Source organism: Meleagris gallopavo, chromosome 1, assembly GCF_905368555.1.
Source record: "Meleagris gallopavo chromosome 1, MGAL_WU_HG_1.1, whole genome shotgun sequence".
Taxonomy (NCBI): Eukaryota; Metazoa; Chordata; class Aves; order Galliformes; family Phasianidae; genus Meleagris; species Meleagris gallopavo.
In genome coordinates, this window is record NC_139404.1 from 168,977,273 (window position 1) to 168,989,768 (window position 12,496).

At 41.9% G+C, this 12,496-nt stretch overlaps 1 long non-coding RNA gene across 1 annotated transcript in view; it reads left to right on the plus strand.

The window, feature by feature from the left end:
- LOC146545776 (uncharacterized) overlaps nt 1–12,496 on the plus strand; it is a 33,758-nt gene that overhangs the window by 15,866 nt on the left and 5,396 nt on the right. Inside the window, exons 2-4 of the long non-coding RNA XR_014881035.1 lie at nt 1,694–1,938; nt 9,219–9,508; nt 11,731–11,840. This is a non-coding gene — a long non-coding RNA (uncharacterized LOC146545776). The remainder of the gene's footprint in view (nt 1–1,693; nt 1,939–9,218; nt 9,509–11,730; nt 11,841–12,496) is intronic.

The following is a 12,496-nucleotide window of genomic DNA, read 5'->3' on the forward strand; positions in this document are numbered from 1 at the left end:
AAATTGCTTGGTGTGATGGCTCTGGAAATTGTTCTTCTTTTCCATTTGCAGACATTAAATTTGCTGACTTTCCAAGCAGACAACAAAAAACATTTATGTGAGAGGCTTTTCAGAGGTGATAGAAACATACTTTCCAGGTGACAGCAGGGGTAGATAGCTGGCTGAGTGAACTGCTGAGGTTTAATTTAGTTGTATTTTTGCATAATTTATTATGGCAGCCCCCTAGAGCCTTCGGAACCTATCTTGATTATTTTATGTTTAAATAAGTAAATAAACGATGGGTTATTGAAGGAACTGGCACTCAATTTCAAGAGATGAACCTGAAGCACATCAAAGGCAGGCTCTGAGTGCCAAAATCAACTGCAGTTTTGTGGCTATGCTAAGCCATGCAATTATCTTAAACCACAAAGATCTTGTTGTATTTGCAGGGGGAAATTTAGCATCAATCTCTGTACAGAGAACAAACAAACCAAATCAGAGCTGCATTTTCATATTAACATCGCACAAGACCGCCAGAAGTGAAATACTGTCTGTGATCAGAAGTGCCACTGCTTGTCTCACAGCTAAATAAAACTGTATACTTGTTCTGAGGAGCTTGTGCCTGCACAGAACATAATTATCTGTAGAGATCATGACCAGCAAGGTAGCTGAGCAGGTGCTTTGGCTGTTGAAAATGGTGCTGGTTAAGTCAGCATTTTACCCTGCTCAGATATGCAGCCATCCTCCCTTCATTCACTGTTGAGCACATTTTTTCAGTCATTTCACCTATCCCTTGGGAAAAGAGACTACAGGAACTAATCTTGAGACAGATAAAGCAGGAGGATGATGGAGAACTACTCCCAGGGCAGGAAAACAGGAAGCAATGACAACAACAGCAAAGAATAAGGTTGCAAATGTACTTAGAAAAAAAAAAAAAGTAAAGCCAAGTTGTAACATTTGTTTTAAATCCATAGGAAGAGAGAGTAAGCAGCAATTCCACAGGATTAATGATGTCAATAAATAAATAATGGTATTTTTGTTGCATGTCACTCAATGGCATTGATCACTGTCAGCAAGAGCAGAGCTTCTCCAGAGTTTCCTCCCCTCTTAGCTGGGCTGGGATCCAGCAGAACAGAGTTGGGACAGCTTTCATTTAAAAGACGATTTATTTATTAGCCAGGCAGAAAATCCTATTAAAAAGAGAGGAAATTTAATGATTGAGCAGCAGTTTTCATTTTTAAGTATTCTGCCAAAAAAAATTAGGCTGTTTTCCATAAGATGAAACCATAATTTTGGATGGTACCTTGAGCAGGAGGTGAGGAATGTGCTGTGTTCACCGTGAGACGTCCCAGGAGTTACTTTGACTTGAGAGACAGAAGATTCCTTCCCTGCCAAGCTTTTTTTTTTTTTTTTTTTCTCTTTTTTTTTTTTCTGGATTGAACAGTATCTGCTGGCAATGTCTGCTTCCTGGCAGGGCATGAGGGTGTGCAGTGTTAGATATACTACCCACTTGGTGACACTGCTTTGGCTAAAATAAGGTGATGAGTCTTGGTGTGCCTGTACTGCTAACCATGTGAAGTGGGAGTGTGTCTGAGCACTGAACCCTAACTCTTTTCTGCTGAAAGTTTTGTTTGCTTGCTGGTTGGCTGTTCCACTAAGTGCTTTTCAAGACAAAGCTCATGCATGCTACTGAGGGAGTTTTCTTTTTTTCCAGCAATTGCTCCCAAGAGGCACCGTGGTAAGCTGAACCCTACCCTAGAAAGCTCTGACTCCTCCTGTATGGGCAGATGGCCTTGTGCCACACACAGGTGTGAATGAAACACCCCCTCGTGGATTCATGTTGCTGGGAGCTTCAGAGTGAGCCTTGGGGTATGTCGGGCATGTGGTAGATGAGAGGGCTGACATGGAAGTTCTCACCATGGAAGTGTTTGCTGTGTTGCAACCCAAGCTGAAGCAAAGGTCAGTTTTGCAGTGTGAATGCACGGAAGCTTTTTCATGGCAGAATCCATACAAATGTGTATGAACACAATGGGCTGGCTCTGAAGTACTTTCTTTTACACCAGACATGCTGTTGGTTACCACATCACAGCTGTGGGATGGCAAATTCCTGCCAGAGAGGAACTATCTTCTACAAATTACTTCATTCAGTCATAAAGCACTCATATGACCATCTTGCAAGACATTTTAGCTGGAACAAACCCAGCAGGAACTGTCATGTGGAGATGATTAGGTTTTAACTCTGCAGTGCCATGGCCTTTCAGCTGATGGGAAACTGCCCAGAAAGTCTTTCTTGGGAATTGATTTTCTTCTTTAATGTTGCTAACAGCATATGTTGATAATAAAGATTATCCTAGATTTCTCTAAACAAAAATGGCATGCCCCTGCTTTGGTTCACTTTTGAAAAATCCTGGTCCAAATGCCTTTCCAGATCCAAGGACTGAGAGAGAAATACAACATGCGAAATAATTATTATAATCCATCAATTTTGCAGAAACAAAGCAGAACAACAAACAATTATGATAGCAAATTGAATCATAAAATGGCAATATGCCAAGCTCTATATCAGCTGGGTCTTTTCACTTGTCTGTTGACAAAATAAAGAGGATTAGGAGGATGACTCATCTGGTGATTGGAAAATCTACTTTAAAGTTGCTAAGGAAATTCGAGCAACAACAGTTCATAAGCAGTAATTCACTACACATAAGCTTCTGCTCACTTAAAGCTCCCATCCTCAGCTTATAAACTGTGAATGCTGTGGGGCAGCGGAACCAGCCCAGCTCTGATGGTAGCCTTGCGGCTCTGGGTTGTGCCTGCTTGTGATTGCTGCAGTCCCTGTGAGTGGGGTCATGTCAACAACAACAACAAAAATGTGGTGTGTTTGCACAGGGGGAAGTCCTGCTGTAGCTGTAGCTCTGCATGACTATTTTATTACTGACTGCAGTGCAGTCAGAATTTTAATTTTTCCCATCAGTTTTGTCTCGTGTGTCAGTTCTGGATTCCTCCTACACTGAGGCTGGATTCTTACATGAGGAAAGCCAGCGGTGCCAGGGAGCTCCCAGCAAAGTGCCCATCCACTGTCTCATCTCCACCCTGGCCTTCTTCAGCCCAAAGCTGCTGCTCCAGGGTCACCAGGCCCTTAGAATCATAGAATCACTAAAGGTTGGAAGAGGCCTCCAAGATGAGGTGGGTGAGTCCAGCCACCCACCTACCACCAATATTTCCCCTTAGTACAACATCTAAATGTTTCTTGAATCCCTCCAGAGAAAGTGACTCCACCACCTCCCTGGGCAGCCCATGCCAGCATCTAACCACCCTTTCAAAGAAGAAATTTTTCCTAACTTCCAATGTGAATCTCCCCTTTGGGAGCAACTTGAGGCCATTCCCTCTAGCCCTAGTTCCCTCTAATCTTCAACAGAACTGGAGCCATGCTCCTCTCAGCAGTCTGGTAAAGATGTAGATAACAGGTTTGCATACGTGCTACATGGTTATGCCTCCACTGTGCATAATTGCACTGTGTTGATGTTTGGCAAGTGCCATCTGGTTTTCATTTTCCTTCACAGCATAATTCATCACCTCCACCCCCACAGATTTACAGTGCAACTGTCTTTCTGCGTTCAAGACAATTTCAGCTACACAGAGTGTGTTTTGATTTATTTTAACTGAACCCAAGAGACACTAATATCAAATCATTCCTCTTTAAATTAAAAGGGATTGGATTTGCAAATTTTAGCAAGATAGGACTACTCATAAAATCTTAACTGATAAAGTAATAAGATGGTAGGGAGGAGAAAGAACTAACGATGGAACAACTCTACACACCAGAATCTGGGAAAATACTCTGGAGAAACATTTTAAGCACATAAAAACTCATCAGATCTATATAAGCAATAGAAAAAAACTGAGTGAGTGGAGGAAATGTAGAGAGGAAAGTTCAGTACTGGGAATCATTTGCTCAGTACCTCCTTTTGTAACTGAAATTCCTATCTTTATTTGCAAACAAGAAGCATCTTTCAGGAAAGCTGTTTGTGAGAGAGGACCTGTGTACCTGCGTGTGTCTGCATGCGGGCAGGGCAAAGGGGGGAGGAGATTGAAGCCAAAGAAGGAACAAAAGGAAGAGCTGATTGCAGAAGTAACAAAAATGTGCAACTGACAAACCAGGGAAGGTACTTTTATTTTAGGTTTGTGAAAATTCCAGTGAACAGTTCTTTCCACCTCTCTTACACACATACTCTGTGAACACAATCAGACATAGCTGTAAGGAAAACTGCAAATAGGAAATAAGATCCAAAGAAGAAGCCCTCCTCTGTTGGCACTGATTATCTATCTATCTCATTTTGCCATAACAACAAAAGCAAAAGCCGTCTTTGAATTCTATGTGCTCCTCAGTTATGTCTTAAGGTTCACTTTGCACAACAGCTGTTTCCTTTGAGAAATATTGTGTGTTAAGGTATTACGAGTTATGAACAGGATTAGTAGGCTAAAGGGACACTGCCAAAAAACATTACTTTACATGCACATTCACATTAAAAACCTTATTAAGTCTGCTAACGTAAGGAGGCAAAAACCTAGGAATTGTCAGGACTAATGCTATCTGTGTTACTCTAAATCTGTCCTTTCCCCATGTGCATCGTGCCTGCAATCTTTAATAACATCATCACCCAATTTATTTTCTCCCCACGGGCTCTTGTCTCATTCAGTGTCCTCTGCTGGATGCTCCTCCTCCAGCTGCCCCTTCCTCGGCCCTCTCTGGGCTCACTGCACAGCCAAACATCTGCATATTTTCCACAGGAATAACAAGTGGAAATTATCTCATGCGGGGGACATGCCCTTTGCTGAATTTAAAGCCATATTTAGTAAGGGAGCATTAGAGCTTCTCTATGTTTTGTAATTCTATTAAATAAGTGGAAGGCAATCTTTTCTTGGAAGTTATGGATTTCATCTGAACCTAAAGCAAATCCATTGCATGGGTCATTTCTAGATTGTTCAACCTCAGAGGTCAAAAGCAAAAAAAAACAAAAAAAACAAAACCCAAAAAACCCAGTGTCAAATAAAGGCAAATGTTGAAAAAATTCATCTTGATGATACTATTGACTTTACTTATCCTGCAGCTCATATTTTCATATGCCCACCTGGGATTTTTTCAGTGGCCTTGCTGAAGAGAAGCAAGACACTGGGGGTTGGGTGCTGCCACTGGTCCCTATATTGAGATGCTCACTTAAGGCTGAAAGGAGCATTTCTGACCTCCTACCTTTTAGAAATTCATAGAATCATTAAGGTTGGAAAAGACCGCTGAGATCATCTAGTCCAACTACCAACCCATCAGCAGCTCGCCTATCACCACTACTTCCCATCACTTGGGCACCAGGAGACACATCCAAGCTGAGAAGGCCCCATGCAGAGCAGCGGGCAGATTTCCCTTTGCTTTAATCATAGAATCATGGAAGCATGGAATGGCCTGGTTTGAAAAAGACCGCAGTGAAAAATCTACTTTCAACCCCCCCCCCTGCCATGTGCAGGGTCACCAACTACTAGACCAATTCCCTTAATTCCCTTCCTTTGTGGAGCCAAGGGTCAAACAAAGCATAAAAAGGTTGAACACAAGGCTCCAGGCTTACTTTCACCCACTTAAAAATGAAAGCTAGGCAACTAAATCAGCCGCACAATTAGAATAATCTTATCCAGTCACCTCAACGAAGAAACCCCGTGCCATTTGCCCCACTGCGGTGCCAGTGCTGCTTCAGTTTTACCCTTCATCCCTCCCCTTGTGTTTGGTTATCTGTACAAAAGCCTAATAACTTCCACGCTAAATTTAGAAAAGCAGGAGCATTTGCATTCTGATTGCTCAGCCATTTAATTGTTACGCTTCAGGGGATGCCTCCAGCTCTGCCATTCGCCCTCACTCAGGAGACTGGGGCCCTTGTCCCATTGCCGTATCGAAATATCTCCAAATCCACTCTTGACTGGAGCCTAATCTGCACCTCTGGCTTAAAACTGCTGTCCCAGGGCAAATATCTGCCCAGCTCTTCAGATACCCACATTGTTAATCACATTTAATTGGAATAGGCTTGTGGAAAGCTTTGTCTAAGAAGAAGACTGTGGTTCCAGCCTGTCTCACAGATTCATACTTTCATTAAAGGCTATTGTTTTCTACTTCAGTGTTGAGTGCTTTGTTTACTTGGCTTCACCTCTAACCACATTACAGTGGAAAATAAATCCTTCCACGGGCTAACAAGTATGCTCATAATAGAACTTTTTAGAAGGCGCTCAGAGTTTCCTATCTCTTAATTTTCCCACTGTTTCTGTTATCTGTAATATGCTTATGTCAAGCTCTCTTGGCAAGGCACAGCCTTTCATCTCATCTGTTTTATAATGCCAAGCACTTTTTTTTTTCTCCTTTTGAAATAATTAATGGGTTTAGAGATTTTTTAGATCAAGCTGCAAATGTTTCTTTGCTGATAAAGATATTAGGTCAAGAGGATATTAGTTCCTTCTTATCCCAGATGAAATTTCACACAAGCAGAGCAGTGAGAAGTCAGGATGCCGTAAAATCTCTTAATGATGGAAAGGGACCTTGGTGTACTGATGGACAGTCAGCTGAATATGAGCTAGCAGTGTGCTCAGGTGGCCAAGAAGGCCAATGGCATCCTGGCTTGTACCAGGAATGGTGTGGTGAGCAGGACTAGGGAAGTCATCCTGCGCCTGTACTCGGCATTGGTGAAGCCTCACCTTGAGTACTGTGTTCAGCTTTGGGCACCTCAGTACAGAAAGGACATGGAGGTGCTGGAGCAGGTCCAGAGAAGGGCAACAAGATTTGTGAAGGGCTTGGAGAATATGCCCTATGAGGAGAGACTGAAGGAACTGGGGCTGTTTAGTCTGGGAAAAAGGAGGCTGATGGGAGACCTTCTTGCTCTCTTCCAGTATCTGAAAGGTGCTTACAGTGAGAGCAGGGCTGGTCTCTTCTCACTGGTGACAGCTGACAGGACGAGGGGAAATGGCCTCAAGTTGCACCAGGGTAAGTTTAGGTTGGATATGAGGAAACACTTATTTACAGAAAGGGTTGTTAAGCACTGGAATAGGCTGCCCAGGGAGGTGGTTGGGTCATCATCCCTGGATGTGTTTAAAAACCATTTGGATGTGGTGCTCAGGGACATGATTCAGTGGAGGGTTGTTAGGGTTAGGGTAGTATGGTTAGGTTGTGGTTGGACTCGATGAGCTGTAAGGTCTTTTCCAAGCAATTCCATGATTCTATGATTAAAAAAATATACACTGGAATTAACTCAGGGAGTTGGGTGCAGTAGCACTTCTTGGAACACCTGAGCTGAAGGATCTAGTGGACCTTGTTTTGGGACTGTAGAAGCTTGAGACTGACTCATTTATCTTAATTAATGTTATATTGCATTCATTTTACATGAGTGTATTTCTTTGGCAATAGCTTCTTGGGCAAAGATTCTTTTTTAATATATATTTATATATATGCGTATATATGCATATAGAACAAACACAGCAGGGAACCATTGCTGCTATTGAGTGGCTTAGACAGTTTTTTTATTGAATTATTATTTTTTTATCATTTTATTTAGCACTTTTCTCTCCCATCATGTCTGTGACCCTGGCTATGGCAATTTAAAACTTAATAATAAAATATAAGGTTAGATTATATATACTGTATCTGCTAAATACACCTCTCTTGATATATTTAATCTATATTTCAGGTTGGTTAGTTGAGAAAGGTTATTATAAAGAGTGGTAATGCATTGGAACAGGCTTCCCAGGGAGGTGGTGGACCCACCATCCCTGGAAGTGTTCAAAAACTCTGGAGATGTGTTACTGAGGGACATGGTTAGTGGGTACTGTGGAGATGGGCTCATGGTTGGACTGGATGATCTTAGAGATCTTTTCCAAGCTTACTGATTCTGTGATTCTATGATTCTATATACACGAGCATGCATGTTTAGAAGATACAATACATATAATCTGAAAATTCTTCCACAACTTCTATTTCTTGAGCAAGTCAAGATTTGCTGAGGAAGGTAGTCTAGGTATCCTAGACATAGTTTATATACCGAGTGAGATAGTTGTAAAAATAAATTACATATGGATTTTTACACCAAAAACTTATCTACCATCTTCAACAGCAACAACTGAGCTACTGAAGGATATTATTTTTCCTTTCAAATATTGCCATCACTGTGTCTGCAGACCATTATGTTTTTTACAACAGTAGCATGATTGCTTCCTCTGTTGGAGAATAAGCACGGTGCTCAGAGAGACTGAAGGGCCCTCAGGTTTGATGCAGAGTAGGAGGGACGTAGGGAGAAGCAGGTGTGATGCCCAAGACCTTACATGACTGCTTCACAGGACTGCAGGGGTTTCAAAGCTGGCAGTGTCCCTCGCAGAGCCTGGTGGCTGGTTCTGCTTTGGAGGTGGCCTCTCTAATACTGACAGCAAATCTGCCTTTTCAGGTAAGCTGCAATTTTCTTTGCAATGTTTGGTTAAAAAAAAGAGAGTTTTTAAAAAATAAGCCATTCCAGCACTGCCAGGTTCTCCTGACTTACAATCCGTCCTCATGCACTACTTGGGAGTTGCATGCAAGGATGAAGGCATTTGCATCACTAAAACTGGGTTTGTCAAGTCAGAGAGCCTCTGGAGCTGCACAGCATCTGCAAGCACAGCATTGTATTTGTCATCAGCTGCAGTGGTATGGCTCAGACCATAAAGAGCCACAGAATCATTAAGGTAAGTCCACTAAGGTCATCGACTCCAACTGTCAATCCATCCCCACCATGCCCACTAACCCATGTCCCTCAGTGCCACATCCATGTGGCACTTGAACACCTCCAGGGATGGTGATTTTACCACATTCATGGACAGCCTGTTCCAGTGCACAACCACCCTTTCTGAGAAGTGTTTCTTAACATTCAGGAAGATGGTGGCTGCTGTGTGTGCACAAAGACTACAGGATTATTTAAGCACTTCATGAAACAAAAAAGCTCTGTGGGACTTTCTGATCACCATTCCAGAGCCTCTGGTGCATTGGTTTGAGCCTTGACACCTGAGAAAGCTGGGATGGGAGTCCTAAATGGTGCTCCTGCCCCATAACTGTGTGTGTGAGTGCTAGGAGGGTGTAGGTGAAGGCAGTGTGAAATGGTGATCTGCTATAAATCGCAACAGCTATAAACAGCGGCTTAATTAATAAGAAGTATTTAGCAAATATTGTCTGTGATTTGTGTTTCTTCCAGATTCAGTTGTCCTTGAGAAAGAAGAAAATTTGCACCAGTGGCGTTGGGCAGAGTGAAGATCAAAAGCTGTCTGCTGGGCCAGTCATCTCCTCAAGAATATAGGCCATCAATTTTAAACTAATTCAAAGATGGCATTTTAAAAGTTAGCCCAAAGATTTTTAATTCCTCCAGCTCATTATCTGTCTTACGGGCGATCCAAATTTTCTTTCTCCTAGTTCTGTTTTTTAGCAGCATCCATCACGAAGACCTGTCAAGGCAACAGCCTGGAGGCACTTCACAGCAACCCTCAGGTACAGTATAATCTCCCACTCTTAAATTCCCCAGAGTTTCCTTAAAAGCTCTGAAATTGGTCTGGGCATCAGGTAAGATATTGCAAGCCTTACATGGCTTATTACAGAGCTAGTGTAGAACACGGCAGATAGAATCTCTCCTCCCTCCTCCTTCTGACTTCCAGGTGTCCTTAATTAATGGCTTGTTTCTACTGTGAGATTTATGCAGTGCTGAATAACTTTCCCCTCAGATGATGATATCATAGAATCATTAAGGTTGGAAAAGACCACTAAGATCATTTAGTCCAACTGTCAGCCCATCCCCACCATGCCCATTAACCATGCCCCTCAGTACCACATCTACACATTTCTTGTACATCTCCAGGACTCCACACCTCCCTGGGCAGCCTGTTCCAATATCTCACCAATCTTCCTCCCCTTAATTACAGCATCTCTGTAGAATTAAATAAGGGTATTTTCTTGCAGAGCCATCCCCAACTATGAATGCCATACCTGGACCGTGCAAGAAGACCACATTTGGTATCTAAGAATACTGTTACCTCACTTTCTACCTCTTGGTTCCCACTATATCACTGCAGATGAGAACTTACCAGAAAACAACCATCACTGTATCTTGGTTAGAAATGATATAAAAGGCTGAAGGAGAGCATCTTCATTTTACTTTCCAGAATTTTCAAGAACTCCAGTCTTTGAACAGAAATTAACATAGGCTTTTGCTATCTCACCCCTGTGTCAGAACATAAAAACTTAGGATTTTTTGCAGTTGTATTACCTGGCATGGCAACATAGTGCTTTTCCTCTTCGGGACGGTGGACAGGCAGCCGGGGCATGAACTTTGTGCAAAACATCAAAGCTGATCACTCTCAAGTAAGAACTCCAATCAGCTTGTCAGAACTCTTCATTAAAAATAGTGATTAGGAAGCCTCAATATGAGAGTTTATGACAGGAGGAACATATTTGCACTCTACAACTTCCTGAAGGGAGGTTGTGGTGAAGAGGGGTTTGGCCTCTTCTCCCAGGCACCGAACAGGACCCGGGAAAATGGCCACAAGTTGTACCAGAGGAGGTTTAGGTTAGACATAAGGAAGAACTTCTCTCAAAGAGTGGTCAGGCACTGGAATGGCTGCCCAGGGAGGTGGTGGAGTCGCCGTCCCTTGCAGTGTTCAAGAAACGTCTGGATGAGGAGCTGCGAGATGTGGTTTAGTGCTTGTGGTAGCAGTGGTGATGGGAAGATGGTTGGACTAGATGATCTTGCAGGTCATTTCCAACCTTGTGACTCTATGATTCTATGATACTGTCAGCCAATTTTTCAGTAAGGCCAAGGAACCAGTTTGGGACTGCATGTTCTGTTCAAAAATTGCCTTCAATCCCAAAACCTCAGGATATTTGCACTCCCATCCTTTCAAACTGGCATCTCCTCCTGCATAGGACATCACATCTTTTCAGCTGTCGTTATATTCCACCCCACCTCTGAATACTGGTGGACTGCACATCCTCACAATTCAGAAACAAAACCAGTTCACAGCAGGAACTGTAAGGAAGGCACTGAATGAACATGCAGTGCCTTAAATGAAATTCTAATGATACCAGACACAGTAGGTGCGTACAGTCAAGGATCTTTAAGAGACTCTTCTTCTCCTTCTCTGTAAGAGAAGGCTCTGAAAGAGCCACAAATGTCTGCAGTATTCAAAATGAGCATACACCAGGAATTCACATCATTACGTTACAATGCTTTATGCTTTCTCATCTGTTACTTTCCATGTAACTTCCATCATTCTCTTTGTTTTCTGATTTCTGCTGAGGAAATGTTTCCATTGAACCTTTTTTGTGAGCCTGGAAACATCTCCTAAATGGCAATTTGCATATCAAATCTATCATAGTATATAGAAAATTAGACTTTTAAAACTATTATTTACCAATTGTAACAGATGTCATGCTTATCAATGTTATATTTCACGTGCCATTTCATTGCCTTGTCAATTCAATCTCATTATATACTCCTGCAGCTCTTTGCAGCTTTTGTTTTTACTAGCGTGAGTGGCTTGGTTGTGTCAGTAAGTTCTGTCCCCAAATTCTCAAGTCTATTCCCAAAACATTTATCAGTGTATTGAGCAGCACAGAAATAGTTTTCAATATACTTCCTTCTTAATCTTTTAATTCTGTTATTAATATCTGTTATTATTGCTTCTTTCCTATTTCACACAATTTCTTTATGGACACAGCATGAAATGCAGCTGAAAGCCTTTTGAAAATTCATGCAGATTGTATGAGGAAGATCATCCTGACACGGACACTCAGAGACTCTTCCAAAGACGTGTAACAGATCTGCAGAGTATGTCATTTCCTTTCAAAAAGTTGAGTGACTTACTGTCCTTCTATATCCAATACATATTTTATTATGCATTTTGTCAGTTGGCAGGTTCTGTTGGTTCTCTCAAGAATCCTCACACAAGTGTGTTGGGGTTTGGTTTTCCTCATTCCTTAAACTGTATTTGCCATGTTTTCTTTCCAATAGTAGTAAGGCAATCCTAAGCAAAATTATTTTGTAAATCCACTGACAATGCTGAATGGCCTTAATGAAATGAACACCTGCTAGCAATTTATCAGTTTGTTTTAAAAAGCCATTTATTAATACTTCAGTTTCAGCCAGATCTTCTGATAAGGACTGTGTCAAACAATGCTACTGAGTGCAAATTTTTCCAATGTCTTTAACAGCAATATCAGATAAAAATGTAGTATATATTCTGGTTTATTCTTAATGCAGGGTTCCCTACACTTTGTCTACCTAGTCATCCTAACCACCTGACAACTAACAGTAGTGTGCTGAGAGCTAAGAACAGAAATTCAGGCCATATCAAATCATGGCCTGTACAGCACACGGAACTAAGTTATATTCAGTGCTGGCAGTTCATAGAATCACAGAATCATAGAGTGGCCTGGGTTGAAAAGATGATCATCGAGTTTCAACCCCCTGCTATGTGCAGGGTT